General features: G+C 40.7%; 1 pseudogene; it reads right to left on the reverse strand.

Moving 5' to 3' along the window:
* Positions 1 to 6,985: 6,985 nt before the first annotated feature.
* LOC145412558 (facilitated trehalose transporter Tret1-like) lies at positions 6,986 to 17,852 on the reverse strand (annotated as a pseudogene).
* Between the last annotated feature and the right edge of the window lie 1,123 nt (positions 17,853 to 18,975).

Genomic DNA, 18,975 nt, shown 5'->3' on the forward strand with positions numbered 1-18,975 from the left:
ATGGAGACATTCGAAAATTTCACAGCCAAAAACGACCTCTTCGAACCGTCTGAATCCCTGAATCCCGCAACGGTCCTCTCAGTCACCAGCTAGACTTGATGAGGAGTGGCCGTGCATTCAGATGGCGGAGGCGAGGTAAGTACTCGTGTGTGTGTGTGTGTGTGTGTGTGTGTGTGTACATATATATATGTATGTATGTATAATAACCAACTCGACAATTGTAACATGCGATTGACGTTTATTATTAACTCGCGTAAAGGCCGCCGAGATGTCAAGCAACAAACCAACAAACATACAGAAGTCGGATCATTGTAATATACATACGGTTCTTTTAAAATTCGTTGTTAGGAAAGTATGACATGTTGGGTGTGCCGCCATCTTTAGAGAACCATTGCTCTGAAGTAGTTCAACCCCTTCAGTATGACAACCTGACCACTATATTGGTTATTTGTTTCGCGAGCCTGCGTGCATGCGCGCGCGCGCGCGTGCGTGCGTGCGTGTGTGTGTGTGTGTGTGTGTGTGTGTGTGTGTGTGTGTGTGTGTGTGTGTGTGTGTGAATTTCTGACGGTATAGCCCGTAATTCAAGTTATTTGAGAGAGAGAGAGAGGGAGAGAGAATCTTTGTGACGAAACAGGCAGAACTTGGCGACGAATTGGTGTTATCAGTGTTACGAATCGGGTTGAAAATGTTGTGACGAAATGGGCTGGTGACGAAATGAGCTGTATCCAGTTGATGGCCACGTGCGGTCAGTGACGTCAGTCTGAAAGGTTGATTTGTCTAGTAACCAAGGAGACATTCCAAGCTCACAATCAGGACTTACTGGTATCGAGTTTCATGCAGTCACGACTGTCGGTATTAATGTTATGGGAGTGGCATAGTTATGTCAGGTGCATACAAACTACGTTTAATTGTAAACTAAAAATGGGATCACTGGATTAAAGTGGTAAAGCTGTCCAGTACAGCTCAGTCGAAGACATAAATTTCAGCCATTTTATTTCTGATACCACCAGACGATTTTATTCAGGTTGGGAGTGCCGTTTCGATGCAGAAGCCCGTGTTCGTTGCACCTCTTAGAAAGCGATTAAATTTGCATACTGTCATTGACATTCACTGCATGTTAATCATACCGTGTAAAATCAGTATAGTTTGCATCGAGAATGACATTACAATACCTGTAGCTTTTCCGTAGAACAGTCCAGGTTGTAGAATATTTTTACTTAATTGCGTTAAGTGAAAATAAAAATATGAAAATATCTTTCACTAATTCTGATAGTAGCCAGGTTTGGGGGCCCTGACAGTTAACTGATTGCCCATCCCTCAAGCCACCACTATTGCAGTCTCTCCATCTTGAATGCTGAGGTACAGCAGTAGATTGACAAGAACGCTTGTCACGATGGGATGCAACGGAAAAGTGTAGATCCATGCTATTGTATTCTTCCACTGAACTACAAGAAATAAGCTGTAAAAGGACCAAAATTTCCACCCAGTCAAGGTGAATGAACAATACTATAGGCCCTATATATAAATTAGTGACCTGAGTAAGGAGAAAAATGGGAGAAATGGAGTTCCCCCGAGCTAAGCCCTGTATTGGACTATATAGCCCCGCTAGGGTTACAGGAGGGAGCTACCCCTCCCGGCACGGCAGCCCGGGCGAGGCTCGAACTTGCAATCCCCCGATTACAAGTCCAGCGCGCTACCCCTGTGCTACCGCGCCCCCAACCTGAGTAAGGAGCACTGCGAGAACATTTTTCGTCTGATCCCTTAACAATGGACCTGCTAGTATTGTTGCACCTGACTAGTATAGCTCCGCTGTATCACGCAAATGCTAGTATGGTTGCACCTGAGTATGCTCGCTACAGCGAGAGGTGGCGGAGGAGCGCCTCCCTCAGGGAGGAGTGAGGAAAAGGCTTTCGTTCTCTCGCCCCTGATTGGTCTACGGTGATGAGCAGAATGGGGAGGTGAGAGAGCGCTTATATTTTCCTCTAGTACTGTCACCAAATTGATCGTCATTGTTTGAAGCTATATTTATTGGTCACAACAGTTAATATCCGTACATAGAATATTACCTATGGTACTGTATATCACAATACTTACAGGTGTGCATGTTGATATTCTAAAATAACAAAGACTGGTAAAAATATTTAAGGAGTAAAACATTAGAAAGGACAGTATAGTACTTATCATAAGCCAAAATCAGGGAAGGAGAGAGAGAGAGAGAGAGAGAGCAGAATAAAGAAAAAGAAACACCTGTGCTTTGAGAGAGTGGTAATGACAAGATCAGGTCCACCGGGACATGCTTGTCACTCCTAAACCCATAGAGGCCTACCTCTATGCCTAAACCACTATCTTTCCTTCGTTGCTCTCTCTCTCTCTCTCTCTCTCTCAACACCACAACAAAATGTAAGCAAAAACGCACACATATATATTCATATAAATAAATAAATAAATTATATATATATATATATATATATATATATATATATATATATATATATATATATACACACACACAGTAGAGAGAGAGATAGAGAGGAGTGTTGGGAGAGGTCGGGACGAAAGGAAATAAGGCACTGTACGCTGGTACTGTACGCTGCGTTTAAGAGACAATGAAAGGGGCGAAAAGCTGAGGGAAAATAAGAATAGGGTGATAGAACAGTGGAAGTGGAGGGATTGCATACTGTATACCGGTAATGACTTTATTGACGTGGAACAAAGTGTAAGAATCCTGGAGTATGATAGTGAGAGAGGGGCGCTCCGCTGCATGTATCACTGGGATGCACAAGATTCATCGCCAAAACAAGGCAGTGTTCCATCGAAGTGTCGTTGGTATTAATACTGTATTGTGGTGTGGAGCGTGATGGTAGCAAAATGAGCTTTGTAAATTTGAGTGCCAAAGTACAAGCTGCAGTGCAAAAATGGATTGTTACTCTTTTACTGGTGTGGTGGGTGGCAGCAGTAGGCGACAGTTTATTAAAACATCATTGCAATTCAGCAAGGGAGAGGGACAAATCAATTTCGGAAACCGGACTTGATTTTCCGGCTGTCGACTGCGAACGTCAATGAAGTTAGAAAATTTTTGTTGGGTATCCTTACTCTCCCATTTCGACACATAAGTTCCCGCTGTTTGGATTCATTTTGTTCACACGATTTTGTCTTGCACGTTACTAACATTTTCATGTGGTTAAGCTTTGCAAAAAATTCGGGAAGACATTTCGATTATCCACGAGATCTTTAGTTCGTTGAAAACAACTGTGTCGTAAGAGAAACTGCGAATACACCAATGACCCAAAGGGTTATTTGTGAAATGTTGTTGTTTCTGGCGCCGCAGTGGTTTTTACATCCGTCTCCTACAAGTATGAAACTATTTGCTCCTGATGGGAATTAAATTAGTAAAGGCGATTCGTTAATCATCCATTTATCCAGCGTGTTTTCATTATTTGATAGCTTTCATGGTGTAGATTTAAATACCGGTAATGTTTTTCTCATTGCACATCGTTTGCAAAAAATGAATAAATAATTAAAATGCAGAGTGGCAGGGCCATTAAAATCTGACTGCCGATGACATCCTGTAAAATAACATTCCTTTATCTTTTTGTAGCACTAGGGCCTAACACTGATGTCGATTATAGTTTTTAAAAAATAATAGGTAATTCAGAAATCACTAAAGTTTGGTATGGCATAATTTCTTATTGAAATCAATACTCAACCATAACAATCGGTGTTGGATGAACGTCGGTGACTTTTTATTCTGGAACTTGAGGGTAGGGTATAATACGATGAAATAGCACAGGTTTTATAAATTACAGTATTTGATGTATTTTATTATTATACAGAAATATGAGGGCAGTCTGCATGGGAAGCCAAGAATTCTAAGTGTCCTATGAGAAGTGTCGACACGGAGGACGGGAGAATGTGTGGAAGCGGTGGTGTACGGTTTCATCATATCTTGTGTCCAGCGTAATGTGAGTAAAACCTATAATTAGATAAACTAGAGCAAACTCTAATCGTGTATATTAAAACCTGTTTAGGAAAAAGTAAACCTCGACTTTGAGTATTATGTACAGCTGTAAGTTTTCTTTTTCTTTATTATTTCATGATTCATCGACGGGAATCTTCGAAGGTTAGTTTTCATAAAGGACCTTCATTTTGTTCTGTAAAGAAACCACCTTAGTCTTATCAGCGGATATGAAATTGCAGGGGATTCTAAGCTTTGCCCAGTGGAGGATGCTTTACACTACTGTATACTCATAGTTGGCATGCCGCACTGTAGTAACTTGTATTCTCCATGAAGTTTACTCACAGATGTGTATTAAATATTCTATCATCTGATCTACTATTACCCCATAAGGAGCACAGGAACCCATGGCTAGGCTAGTTAATTCCAGCATGCAAGGCAAGTGACCAGTCACCCACAGCTGAGTGGCATTATATGAGTAGTAAACTCTACTAATTTCTCTGATGTAAACCCTTAAGAGCCACGTTCAGGAATGCTTTAACCAGGTTGATATCGAGACATCTACAGTATTTTGTGAAGTTGCAATTGCAAATAGTCTCTTGGATTTTTTTCCCCACCAACCTTAAATATGGACGAAGTGGGAGGATTATAATAGTCTGCGGGCGATGATTAAGGGTGAGGAAGGGCAAGTACGTGCGCAGAGGCCCGGGCGCAACCAAATGCGCGGGGGCAGCCAAACACAAGCCACACAAAGTTGCATCTTTTGTGCCATCTCTTTGCGCCTCCCCTCGCCCTGCACGGGACTTGGTAGTGCTCATGACTGGACTGTCCCATTGCCATGCTGCAGAACGTCTGCCTATCAAACTTCTTTTATTCCCGAACAGCGTCTCCTTGGAACTCACTTTCCCAGAGTGGTTTCCACTCAGACTTCAACATGCGGCTGTTCAAGTCCAACAGCTACATATTTTAGGAATGTTGGACACCTGTAATCTTGAGTATGGATTATTTTCTTTATTAATTAGTTTTTCCTTCCTCTGTTCTGTTACTGTAAAAAAAATGTTTAGCATCACTGGCCTACAGTGTCAACAGTCGTTGGTATACCCGCGCTTGTAGAACGAGTGATGTTTAGCGCGCGCGTGCGTGCGTGTGTGTGTGTGTGTGTGTGTGTGTGTGTGTGTGTGTGTGTGTGTGTGTCTGTGTGTGTCTGTGTGTGTGTGCGTGCGTGCGTGCGTGCGTGCGTTTTCATTGGATTTTAACCTAATTTAGTGGAAGGGTGGAGGGACAGGCCATAAAGGAACTTATTATTCCTATTATTAGAATAACAAGTCAAAAGTCAAGATCACAGGGATAGATCAAACACTGACTTAGCAAAATCGACTTAGTGTTTATTCAGTTTAAACCATAATTGGGGGCACTGCTGATGGTAAGGCAAGACTGGCGTGATACAGTATTGAGAAGAATCAGCCAAAGGCCAAGGTCAAAGAGCAAGGCCAAAAAGCAAGGTCAAATGCGACCTGTTTGTGTGCTTGTTAACAAAACTTACAGTTGTGATCTGGTTTTAGCCAAACTTGGTGGAAATGTTAAGATCTGCCTAGGCGTACACCTTTAGTTTTTGAGGACAACATATCAAAGGTCAGGATCACACGGCAAGATCAAAGGATTCAGTTTTGAGAACAATCAGTCAGTGGTCATGGCCTCAGGGAAAGGTCTAAGGTCAACGTCACAGAGCAAGGCCAACTCATACAATTTTATCTGATATCAACTTGGTGGAATGTTAAGGGTTAGGCAAAAATGAAACGATTCACTTCTAAGAAAAATCAGAGGTTAAGGCCGCAGGGTAAGGTCAAAGTTCGATCCGTTTGTCAGTGTGAACAAAATAACTAAAACAGTTTTAATCTGATATGAATCCAACTAGGTGGATGAGTTGCGAATCACCCAAGAAGGAGACCTATTATTTTTTAGAACAATAGGTCAGAGGTCAGAGTCACATGGCAAGGTCAACTTAAAGGTTTTATCCGATGCAGACTAAACTTTGTAGAAGAGTTCAAGTTAATGTAAGGATACAGAGATTTAATTACGCGAACAATTAACCAAACTTCTTGGTCACAGGGACTGACCAACGGTAAGGGTTACTGGGCAAAGTAAACTCAAAAGATTTCACTTGATTGTAAACAAAGCTGGTGGAAGGTAAGAATGAAGTACTTCGGTACTGACAGTAATCTGTCGGAGGTCAAGGTCACAGTCAATTATACGGCTTAGATCGGTTGGTGTGCTAGGGTGTTACGCTACCCGAGTGCCTCTTCTTGTTTCACCCTGTATTTACCAAGTTGTCGGTGTTGTTGTTATTATTATTATTATTATTTTTGCCATATTGTACTTTACTCATTCTTGCTTGGTCTTGAGCGACATCATTCCACGGAGTGTTGGACCTTGCACAGAATCATTATTAAAGTAATATAATTAAAGACTAGAGAAGTAACTTGTGCGAGCAATGAGTTGACATAGTTGTCAGGATGTGTGCTTTATATACATAAATACATCAGTGTATATTCGTAACTAAGATGAAACGGAGGTATCACAAAATAAATTGGCTAGAAGGATCGTCCGAATTGAACTCGTTCAGCACCGTAGTTACAATGGAAACCGAATGGAGCATGTGTCGATACTGGGATGGTTATTATGGTGTCTGGTGGCTTAACGCCAGCCTTTGGTGGTTGCATGCTCGTCTTGTTACAGTTTTTGTGCTCTAAAATTTCAAAAGCCTAAATTGAAATTCTAAGGAAGATTTCTCGAGACATCAAGCCCTGTTACAATGAATGGCATTTTTCAGGCCAGTGGGCATAGAAACAAGCTGTGAAGCCGTGTAAAAGAGCGTGAATAAGAAGAATGAGGAGGAAAACCTCAAAAGCACCACGAAAAAAAAAAAAAAAAAGGCAAGAAAAAAATTCCTTCCGGGATTATCAGAGAGGTCCGGCTTTGCCCTAGGACTACGTACAAGTCAATTCGTAGCCACGCCTCTCTGTGCATTCATCAACCGACAGTCACGCCCTTTGTTTCCTTGACACAGATGAAGGTGAAGGCGACGCCCAAGAACGACACGGCAGCATAGCACCAGTACAGGCCAGCTGGTGTGAAGGCATTCTGCATGGGCGTGAACAGTTGTAGGGCTGCCATATTGAATGCGCTCCCAACTACCATACAGATGCCTGAAAGCTGCCAGAGAACTTAAAGATATTAATTTAAAAAACCTAGTAACATTGTGGTGGTGCCCCTGCTAGTTACAAATGAAAATGAGGCATGTAAAATATATATATATATATATATATATATATATATATATATATATATATATATATATATATATATATATATATATATATATATATATTATATATATATATATTATATATATATTATATATATATAATATATATATATTATATATATATATATTATATATATATTATATATATAATATATATATATATATATATTATATATATATAATTAAATATATATATATATATATATATATATATATATATATATATATATATATATATATATATATATATATATATATATATATATATATATAGTTCCCAGTTACATTCAAGTATTCCGGACAGGAATGCATTGACTGAGGTTAATCTGGACAGGACAAAACAATACACTTCTTGAAGGACTTATGAATTTCTTGTCCCAGGCCGGCGGATTTAACATGAAACTAGTCAATTACAAAATTCCATTTATTCTTATTGGTCTTGTTATCCATTCTATACACCTGGATGTGGCAAACTGGCAAGTTAGTTTACCTGACTCCGAACGGCTGTGGGGAAGTACTCGACGTTGAGGATGGAAGGAACTGGTCCTGCGCCCACACAAGAGGTGAACATGTACACGGTGAGGCATGCCAGTGGAACCCATGTGCTGGTCTCACACCTGCAAGGGGTTCTGATTAGACCGTATGTTACAAAATGTGTTGGCCGTGACACACACTGTTACAACAGCTACAGAAAAGACGATAATAATGAAATTCTTTTATTATGAGTAATTGGTGAGCATGTATAAGTTGGCTGTATAGTTAGTAAAAAAAAAAAAAAAAAAAAATCAGAATGCTGGTGCATGGGTAAACAGGTGGATAAATGGGTAGGTCTAGGGAAAACATATGGGTAAATATGTGAACATGAATAGGTAGGTGGAAAAATGGGTAAATTGGTGGAAAACATATATACAGGTAGGTGGGTAAGTAGGTGGGTGAGTAAAGGGGCAAATAATTGGGTAAATTAGTGAGAAATGGGTTTACAGGAGGTGAATGAGTACGGTGAGTAAATCAGAATATACATTGAGTGTGTGTGTGTGTGTGTGTGTGTGTGTGTGTGTGTGTGTGTGTGTGTGTGTGTGTGTGTGTGTGTGTGTGTGTGTGTGTGTGTGTGTGTGTGTGTGTGTGTGTGTGTGTGTGTGTGTGTGTGTGTGTGTGTGTGTGTGTGTGTGTGTGTGTGTGTGTGTGTGTGTGTGTGTGTGTGTGAGAGAGAGAGAGAGAGTGGTGTATTGTTGTGTATAGTTTGAAAGTTTTTGCAGACGGTTCCTGTAGCTCTACCAATTTTACTTTCTGAAGAGCCTATATTGTAGCTTGAAGAATTCTAATTAATACTGGGATGTTAGATACAAATACATGTAGTAGTATTACCAGCTGTCACCGTCAGTATCTGGATGCTCAGTTGTGTTTCCCGCTGCTGAGACCTTTGTGTATCTGTCTTCGTCAACCACATCCTTGCACTGCTGGTAGACGCCCATGACCACCAGACACAGTGCCATCACCGACAAGGAGAGCATTAGGCAAGCGCGCCTCCCAAACCGGTCCAGATAGATGCAAGCTAAGAGAGCGCCAACCGTTTGTATCAGGAAGACGACGATGCTTGCTACTTCGCTACTAAGATTTGTGCCGGCATTTTGGAAAATTCTCGTCATGTTTACTAAGAAAACCAACAGCCCGCAGAAATTTTGGACGAAGAAAAGAATGATCACGATGCCAAGCGATTTTAATATGGTGGTATCCCTGAGAACTTTCAGTAGGGGCTCTTTTGTTTTTCCTTTATTCTCCCTCAGGATGCTCTCTATTTCCTCGTCTACGTCAGCGTCCGGCCCACGAAGTTTCAAAAGGATCTTTCTAGCTTCGACCTTGCGGTCTCTGATTGCCAGAAATGAGGGACTCTCTGGGAGGAAGAAAAGCAAGAAGAGAAAGTGAATCATTATGATGGCCAGACCGACGAAAGCCACTTCATACCACCGTAAAGCCAGACCAATAGCCACAGTAAAGACGTAGCCAAAGTTAAGGGTGAGGTTTGGGATGTTGGCGGCTGCTCCTCTAATGGAGATATCGGGCAGCTCTATGATGTAGGTGCTGGCTGAAATGAATGTGGCTCCGATGCAGACCCCGTGGACCACCCTGTAAAATAATAGAAAATACAATTATGACGTGATATAAAGGTCATTTTTTCAGTGTAATGTTCATCAAATACTAGAACAGCGTTCACCGTATTTGCCAAACCCTTTAAAAGCACGACTGAACTACATGTCAGTCAATAATAGGAGGAATTACAGTACGGACAGACTGAGGGCAAAGGGACACACGCACCTCGCTCAGTTCATGACTGGACATTCACCAAAAACTGTTAAAGCAGGCATTTACATTTACAGTCGCAGATTCACAATCAATTCCCAGTCGTAACTATAATTGAAGATAGGCAAGGACAGGACATTCAAAACCGTCGAGTGCCTTCTGTCCGTCTTTCAAAGCCAATTTCGGTTACGGGAGGAAAACTATTGTAGTATACATCATATTTACGGTTTATTTTACTTTATTTTAATTTATTGCGGAAAGAACAAAGAAGGGAGAGTACAGAAAGTTTTCATTAGTCTACATCTTGCTGTAAAAATATAAGTTACAACAGGGAACTGATCGTAAGTAGTTTCGAGAATCTCTCTCCTAGTCTTTATAGTTCTCCCTGCAAAAACAAATCTAAGTTACGATTGAGAAAGTTGTAAATATGTTTAGGAATATCTCCCCAGCATCAAGTTACAGTTCAGGAGCTGTTTTTTATGGACTTGACTAAGATAAAGTTGTATGTAAGGTTGCTTGTATACAGTATAGTGTGCTCTTGTCTGCACCATTTCATAATCAAATCAAAGTGAAAATTAAATTGACAAGATGCAAAACAAACGGATCTCTGGTAATATTTAACAGCAATGGAGAATTCTTTATCCTGAAAGTCGGTTAATATGTTGATAAGTACTGTAGCTACTTCTGCTGTACTCACCTGCCGGTCAGTAAGAGTGCTGGGCCAGGAGCAAGGGCCACCATACCCCAGCCTATTGTATAAGGTATCAGCAGCAGCAGCATGGCGTTCCTCCGACCCGCCCGCCACACCGTCCACCCCCAGACCCATACCCCTAGCACGTTACCCGCCGAGACCAAGCTGCCTTCACGGGCGGTATACTAGATTAGCTAGAGCTAGAAGTGATAATTCATTAATGGGGAACAGTGCAATGGAGATAATGATGATTATAAATTATAGTACTGAGTTTAGGGTGCAGGTGGTTAGATTAGGACAGTGGTTCCTGTACTGGGGGTAAATTCCTCCATATGGATTTTTTTTTATTTTTTTGCATAACAACAATTCAATAATGTGAGGCTTCATTCCAAAACAGTTACAAGAAAATTACAGAACTACTATAAGTTTATCACCGCCACTTTCTTTTATGGTCACCCTCACACTCTACGTCCACGCACATAAACACATAAAAGTGAGGTTAAGATTAACTGGACTCTACTGATACTTTGTTTAGATGTACGAGTCTTAACTTCTACATTCTGTACCGGTACGTGAGGCCTTGCACCAGATAGTCAACATACGAGTTTATGCAAGTTATGACAGATTTCTTTATTACACCAGAAAGGGCTTCACAGGCTATTTAAACTGTGTACAAATATGAGTAGGTAAGCAAAGGGTACTCGTGACTACCGCAGAATCTGATCGTGTATATTGACAATCAAAAATAATTTCTCTTTCGGCAGTTATATAATTACGAAATTATATAACTGTCCTGTCACAAGGTTTGTATGAGGATACCTTCTTTGAAATAGGGTAAAGAGTACCATGATAAAAATTCAGATATATACAGTTAAGATAGTGACAGCTACAAGTACATATAGGCCTATGAATATTAAATTTATATCATTGAAAACTTACTTAAACTCTGTGGTGCTATATCAGAATACAGTTAAGTAGCAGTTTATGTAAAATGAGTGAGAAAATATACAGTATTTGTTTGTCTGCGAGAAAAGAGATGTGCAGAAATTTCCCAAGAGAGGAAGAGCAGTTTCAACCATCACGCTGATGCAGGTCAAATCAAGTTTATCTACTGCAGAATTCATTTTGCAAGCGAATACAGTATAATGAATGAAACAAAATGTGGCTGATAAACACATCATTATACTTTTCTCTTATCAGCGAGTGTGTGAATATGCAAAACATGGATACTGAGGCAGTAAAGAAAAATTGACGATGGACATGAATGAGTGAAGTACTTAGGAAGATGCACATGACGGAAGCTGCACCACTGCTTTAAATCGGTAGGCAGTGGAATGGCCTCTGTACCACTGGCATTATCAAGCCATCTGAGTGTATTAACACGTCTGTGAGGTCTGAGTCGATTATTTAATCTGTGACGTGGAGCCAAGAAATTGAAAGATCTGAATGTCCATTTCACTGTGCCCTCTACTGATAATTGTCTTATTTCTGTGCTCTGTTCTTCCTATTTCTGGCTTTTTTCATCCCATGTATTTACCAGTTGGAAGTTGGGTGGTGGTGGTGGTGGTGGTGATGATGATGATGATGATGATGATGATGATGATGATGATGGTCTCTGGTAACAACCGTGTAGTCAGATTAAGTGAATGAAGTTCATTGGAAATGCAGAAGTTGCCAGTACCGGTATTTTTGTTTCCATTCGATGAAGGTCCTATAATTTCAACTTTGCTATCGATAGGGGTAACACGTGCAAAAAGTTAAGAACCACTAAATTAGAATAAGCTAAAATGATCTCGCGTGAATTAATCTGAGGATGTACTTCAGTTATTTTGGCTAGACGATTGTACCGATTACAGATTAGGAGAGACCACTTGGGTTGAAGGAATTACAAAGAACGGGTTACGTAAGCACAGAGTTAGGAGAGATATGGTTAAAATTTAGGGCTGCATGAAATAAATATCCTGCAGTGTCTGTGGGTAGAGGAGAGTTGGAATATTACCTCACATTTTTTTTTTTTTTTAAGTAGAGGTGAGTGTGGGAAGCATGATTTGTCCCCTCCTTTTGATACCATAAAGATATAATTACCACATCGTCTGCTACCGGTAGTTACAGTGATAGGCAACCTCAAAGCTCATACCGGAGTAGGGCGTGAAGTGGAGAGATGTTGAATTTCCTTACGTTATTCATGCAGATATTTTTACCTTAGATTCCTCAACCAATTTTAGTAGAAAACAATTTTAAGATGAGGGGAGACAGAATGTACCGAGTTATTTGAAGGAAGAGAAAACTAGAAAACAGTGGGTCACTCAGAAGGTATATGATAACGAAGCTAGATTTAAGTTTATTGGATTAACCTACCCATGAAACAGGGGATACCCTTGTTGTCAGTAATCATACAAAGAATCAGAATAATAATACAGTAATCAACTTCAAATCAAGAGATTTTCACTAATGACTGTTGCAAAGGATATTTAGGGTTGCATATAAATTATTATGGACAAGGATTTAAAGTCAAACATACATGATGCCTGATGGACAACTTGTGTATGATCACATTAAACTGGAACAGATCTAATGACAGACGTAATCATTCTCATATATACTGCGTAGGTAATTGCTGCAGTCATAAAAATCTGAGTTATCCTTCTCACCGAGCATGTCCGTCTGGTGTGGTGTAAGTCTGATGTAGGTGTTGTAGATGGTGGTGTTGTGGCGACTAAGGTCCACGATGGCAAGGTTAGGCCACGCTGCCACCACGGCCAGACCCAAGTGGCCCATACTCGCTGCCATCACTAGCACCACCTGTCCACACGACCAGTAAATTAGTACCTCCATCATATACGTTACTAACACCACAGCCACCTCGCTCTCTCGCAATGTACGTACAGTACCCCACTAACATCATCACTACCACCACCTTAGCCCCTCCATTTTGTACTCCACTAACGATACTAGAGTGGGACACCTTCACGTGGTGGGATCAGTATAACCGGGCAACCCCACTGCCTGTTTACATACTTTTTAGCTTTATCCCTGTCCACCCAAAAAAGGATAATGACCTGCAGAAGAAGGGCAGCTTCAACCTCTACAGTTTACGTTCATATGAGCTCAGTAACACCACCACGACCTCTGTCCCTCCACAGGGCCTCTCACTAACACCTTCACGGAATTAGTTCATCTGCCAAGTACCCGTGTGCACCATCACCACCACTGCCGCCATCACCTTAGTCCGTCCACCATATAAGTCATTACCACCATCACTACCACATGTCCCCTCCACCGCGTACCCCACTAACACCATCACCACCACCATAATCATTCCACCATATCCCTCACTAACACCATCAGCAAGGTACTGTATACTGTATGCGAACAATGTAAATATGACCCAACCTGCATGATAAGCCTCCGTATCCTGGCTGCTGATTCCTCCCTCTGCTTCTGCCTCCCTTCTGCCTCTGCTCAGCGACAGGTCACGTGCAAAGTAGGTGCAGGACCAGCAGTACACAGTGGGTGGGGTGGGTATATAGTTAGTGGATATCACTCTGACGGTTGAAAATTATTAGCATAGCTGAATATTGGTTACTGACGACTTCAAAATGAAAACACATTATTTTTGTGGCTATCTTCACACAGTTGTAGTGGGATTAAGAGAGCCCCTCGAAGTAACACGGTAAACGAAGGCTACCGGTATATCCAGTCCCTCCACATCGAAAAAAAGCATCTCGTAAGGTGAATATAATTGTCTAGAGATAACAGAATTGTTTGAAGGTGTTAAGCTTCGAACAGCTGCATTTAATTTAAAAAAACGAAAGGTTGCATATGAATACAGCAGGTGGATTGTATTTCCTTTCCAAAATTAGATAAAGTTCGAACTCTCAGAATGGCGCTACAGTGGTTCAGCCGTAGCGCGTTGATCTCCCAGTGTGTTTGTGTTCTGAGTTTGGGATGCAGTGCCAGAGCCTTGGCAGACATTAATGGTTGGTACTGTCAAGATGTCGTATCACATGCGTGCATAATGCTCTGTGCACCCTTTAGGTTCATACCAGATGACACTCATATATACTGACACACAAAAATATACCCACACAACACTTCCAATTTAAACATACACCTGTTTCACCACAGACGCCCCTTCCCGATTCATACATGGTTAATATGGAGAAAGGTTAGTTCTGGCTATCATTCTCCTTCCAGGGAGAAGAATCTATCCTGCATTAGACCTCATAGGCTACGGCATGACAGATGCAAGACGCAACCCTGCAATTATGCATATGAATATGCAATTCCTACACACACACACACACACCCAAACACACACACACACACACAAACACACACACACACACACACACCCACCCAAACACACACACACACACACACACACACACACACACACACACACACACACACACACACACACACACACACACACACACACACACACACACACACACACACACACACACACACACACACACACATACACATTGTGTGTATGTATATATATATATATATATATATATATATATATATATATATATATATATATATAATTGTACATACATGCATGTAATTTATATGTATGGACATAATGTACAGTACACATACTGGTATATTCTCACCCTGTTACAGAAGACGGTAAGTGGGAACAAGAGTGGGACTGAAATCCCTTTCTTATGGAAGTGACTTCGGGTTACTTGTATTCTCCTACTACTTCACCTGGTGCGTGTTTCAAAGTTTCTTATAGCAGGTATTCAGATTTTTTATAAGATCTTTACAGATGCATTGGGCCCAAAATATAGATACAGTTCATATGAACTGCATATATTATTTTGTTGGAATTCAGAAACCTTCGTTCACAGAGGGAATCCAGGTTTTTTCGTTATGTAGACTGTATTAACAGTTGACTTTGATGATTTCATGATGCTTCTTTCTCAGCGATATATTTGTACATCAGACCTTAAAAATCCTTTCCCACATTAATGATGTCACTCTATCGAAGCTAAGCTGTTAAACTGCACAGTCGGAAACCACAATATCAAGCCCACTCCGGTCAGCCGTAAGGTGAGGATCAGGAGCGCGCGCAGGTGCACGTACTTTGTGTGTGTGTGTGTGTGTGTGTGTGTGAGAGAGAGAGAGAGAGAGAGAGAGAGAGAGAGAGAGAGTGAAATGAAGTGTTTGATGCACATCTCGATATGAGCGATTCTTGAATTTGGCTCTCTTTTGTATTGTTTTTTTTTTTCTTTGGAAGGGTTTGCGGGCTCCTAGCCTTTGGTTCCTTCTTCCTTGCATAAAAAAATAAAAACAAGTATTGTTTTTGGAATCCTGTGGCGTGCTAACGATCCCTGTAGAAAGACTGTACTGTGATGTGTTAGATGATCCAACAACTTGCTTCATCATAACAGACCTCCTGAAACAACATTAATAAAAAAAAATTCTGAACGAGACATCCAACTGTCTCTGTTTTATAGGATGAAAAACACCTTTCAGGAAAAAAAAAAAATGTATAATTATCGGCGACAGACAGACTGCAACAAGTGACGAACACTTTCATAAATGGTATATCAGATGACACACTAATTTGTTAGCTAGCTGGAATACTTGTTTACGAATCGAATGAAATAATTAGCTGATAGCACAACTGATAAAGTATGAAACTTTTATAGTTTAAATAAAAACATGTAGGTGGTGGCGACCATCATCCACTCACTTGATGTAGTGCTGCCTACTTCTTCCTTAGCCTTTATCATTCTTTTTCTGTGCCTGCCCTCCTCTATTCCTATTTCTCCCATCTTTCCTGTCACTACTTATTGCTTTTCTTTCCGTTACAAGTGGCTTTACATTGAGTGACAAGACAAATGGTTTCCTGTAAGCCAGGAAACCATTTACAACGCTTGGTGGTAACCATATAACCAAACCACACGTGCTCCCTACGCGTCAAGTGGGTTGGTGGAGGGTTAGTGCCCCTCCCTGTAAAACAAATAACTCAAGAGTCAAATGGTCACCCCGTAAGGGATTATGGCGTCTGGCAATAGATTGATAGATCTATTCTGAAGCATTTTCACCGGATTTCGTCTACAAACATTTAAACATCTCATTTAGTAAAAAGCGAATAATTCTGTTTTCCATCTTGGTTAGTATAACTACGAAGATCCTATGCTGATTTCGGAACTGTTTCATTTTAAGTACCAATATTATCTACCTGAAGTCCGCCAGTCTTATGATTTATTTTGTATAAACTTCATATTACTGACCATACAAAACATGGTCAGTTCCTACCTGAGTTTTCTTAAGCGGCAGCTTGCCATACACATTCTTCCATCACACACAAGCGCTCAGATGTTATGCCTACATTGACAGTCTTACCCGTCAGTGCTGTCGTCAACTCTCTCTCCTCCTCCATCACATTCACCTCTTTCCCCTCGTCCGTCACCGCTTCCTCCATTCCCTCCATCGCTGTCTCTTGATTTCCCTCTCTTCTCCCACTGTGTTCGCACTTTTCCCACAGCACTCGGTTGTTCTCTTTCTCTTGTCTGGTTGCGGATTATCGAGTCCACACTGTAAGAAATAAAGAAAAAGCTGTTATTGTTTGTGATTGTTTACATTCTATTTTTGTGTGTCCGACTCAGGGCATAGATATGTAGTCCCACTCCCTGGGGTTCAGCAATCCTTTAACTTTCCACTCACACTCATGTAACCAGTGGCGTCACCAGGGGGGGCTAGGGGGGGCTTAGCCCCCCCAAATCAAGGACTCAGCCCCCCAAAAATTGCAGCCCCCCAAAATATTAATAATAAAAAATCACCAGTATGCTTGCAGTTCGGCATTGACCCACCTAGCTTTCCCCCAGTCCCCTACCGGCAATCCACTTTTATTCGTGCATCCATATTAGTTTAATACAATGGTATTTATAGCTATATAATGTGATTAGTTATTCACAATTTACGTAAACCTATGACTCAAATCATAATAGTTATAATATATTAGTTTCCCATATACTTTTTCCAAGCTTGGTTTTCTTTGAAATATATTTATTGCACAAAGAATGCAAGATTGTATTACATTTATCAGACTTATTATATATTTACAATATATAATATGGTATATATTAATCACGGAGCTTAAAAATTGGATTATGAAGTCTAAAATATCTGATCTATGCAATTTTTCACAAATTCGAATGTTCAGAGTATCGGAACTCTGAATGTTTGTTTACATTGAGAAGTGTCTGTGATCATCCTCCGCGTCACTGGTCAAATTCGTCGCCTGTGATCTCTGCTAGTGAGAAGAGCCTCACCTGCTTTCTTCAAGACCCCGCTTGATCACCAGTGCATAGTAATCCCTGCAAAGCCTCACCTCCTGGCGCGGGGGGCGCGGTAGCACAGTGGTAGCGCGCTGGACTTGTAATCGGGGGATTGCAAGTTCGGGCCTCGCCCGGGCTGCCGTGCCGGGAGGGGTAGCTCCCTCCCGTAACCCTAGCGGGGCTATATAGTCCAATACAGGGCTTAGCTCGGGGGAACTCCATTTTTTTTCTCACCTCCTGGCGTACCAACTCTACCAGGGGAGGGTGTGTAAGCGTCATTGCTTCTCTACCCTTCAACCAAAGAAGAAGAAGAAGAAGTGTCTGTGAACTGTGGCTAAATCATGTGTTGTTTTCGGTTTTATTTGAATGTATTGGTTTCAGTGGCTGTATAGACGTTACTACGTTCCGGTATATTGCTAGCCACCTCACTTTACCTGTTCATTTTTGTTTTTACAGATATAAGATCTAGCCTATACTCTATACAAAGAGTGAGCAGTACTTGGTTCAGGCGACACTCGACTGTCAGAACTGAATGTCATTTCCCTTTTATAGGCTGTTCTACATTAATACATTTGCGGATATCAGCCAGCAGCCCTTCAAGTGATGAAAAGGTCATTTAAAAATCCTCAGGGACAGGGTGACATAAGGAAATTCTTTCTCACCCGCACCTCCAAAGATGACTCAGATGTATGCCAAGAAAAAGTGGCTGTTATTGGGAATGAGGTGCCAGAAGCAACCCCAGATAACCCCAAAACTGAACCCATTCAGACATGTGTAAGTAGCCCTGTATCAAACTATTTCAGTAGTCATTTTATGAAGCTTAGGCCAGGATTTTTTTTTATTGATTTATTTTTAAATTGGCTAGGCCTAGGCTATTTCTCATTGTTGCAAATATATTGTCCTAAACATAGAGTGGGAAAGTAGGCTAAAACTCTCTCTCTCTCTCTCTCTCTTTAATATATATTATATTTTTTCATTTTTTTAGCCACCGCCCAGCACAAGTGATAACCTTGATTTACCTGCTGAAGAACCGGCACAAGATCTATTTTATAATTTTTGTTTTTTTGTGAATGGCTTTGTTTTCCTATCACAGTACCGGTAATGGAAGATAAATCTTGGCAATTATATCTATATACATTGAATAAAGAGCTTCTTTGAATTATCAAATTTAATATGGTAAGACTAAGAAACAGTTATGATACCACATAATACTAGCAATTGAAGAAAAATTATTATCTGCAAAAAAGCTTTATACAGTTACCTTGTGCACATTACAGTATATCATATGGCTTACTGATACCTGGTATTAGGCCCATCAATATTCATGTGTCCTATAAGTTTCTTATTAATAGCTTGTGAGACCTTATTTTACTTTTTCTTCATCTATAGGCCTCAAAAATGC

This window comes from Coenobita brevimanus, chromosome 93 (assembly GCF_032717465.1).
Source record: "Coenobita brevimanus isolate Jiangsu-jjx chromosome 93, ASM3271746v2, whole genome shotgun sequence".
Lineage (NCBI taxonomy): Eukaryota > Metazoa > Arthropoda > Malacostraca > Decapoda > Coenobitidae > Coenobita > Coenobita brevimanus.